This window comes from Emiliania huxleyi (genome assembly GCF_000372725.1).
Source record: "Emiliania huxleyi CCMP1516 unplaced genomic scaffold EMIHUscaffold_365, whole genome shotgun sequence".
Taxonomy (NCBI): Eukaryota; Haptophyta; order Isochrysidales; family Noelaerhabdaceae; genus Emiliania; species Emiliania huxleyi.
In genome coordinates, this window is record NW_005199235.1 from 68,341 (window position 1) to 68,876 (window position 536).

A 536-nucleotide genomic window follows, 5' to 3' on the forward strand; every position below is an offset into this window, starting at 1 on the left:
GAGGGGGGGGGGGGGGCCTTGCGACTGCCCAGAGTGCTGCGTCGCGCGCGCGGAGCGGTGGGGGGAGGAGAGCGTGAGCGAGGAGGAGAGCGACGAGGAGAGCGAGAGCGAGGAGGAGAGCGAGGAGGAGAGCGAGGAGGAGAGCACGGACTCGTACGGCGGGGAGAGCGGCGGGGAGGGCTCGGATGGCGGCGAGGGCAGCGAGGAGGAGGAGGAGCCGTGCAACTGCCCCGAGTGCCGGCGGGAGCGCTTCATGGCGATGCTGCGATCGAGGCCGCCGCCCGAGTCGAGCCCGATGTCATGGGCGATGCAGCAGGCGGCTCGGCTCGCGGAGGACCCGGGCTTCCGCGACGCCGTCCTCGCGCCCGTGATGGCCGGCCTGCTGAGGGCTGGCCGCCCGCGTGATGCTCCGACGCCAGCCTCGCGCGGCGTGGTCGCGAGGCTTCCGACCCGCGCGTACGAGCCGAGGAAGGGCGGCGCCAGCAGCAGCGAGGACGCCTCGTGCCTCGTCTGCCTCGAGCCTTTCTGCGTCGGCG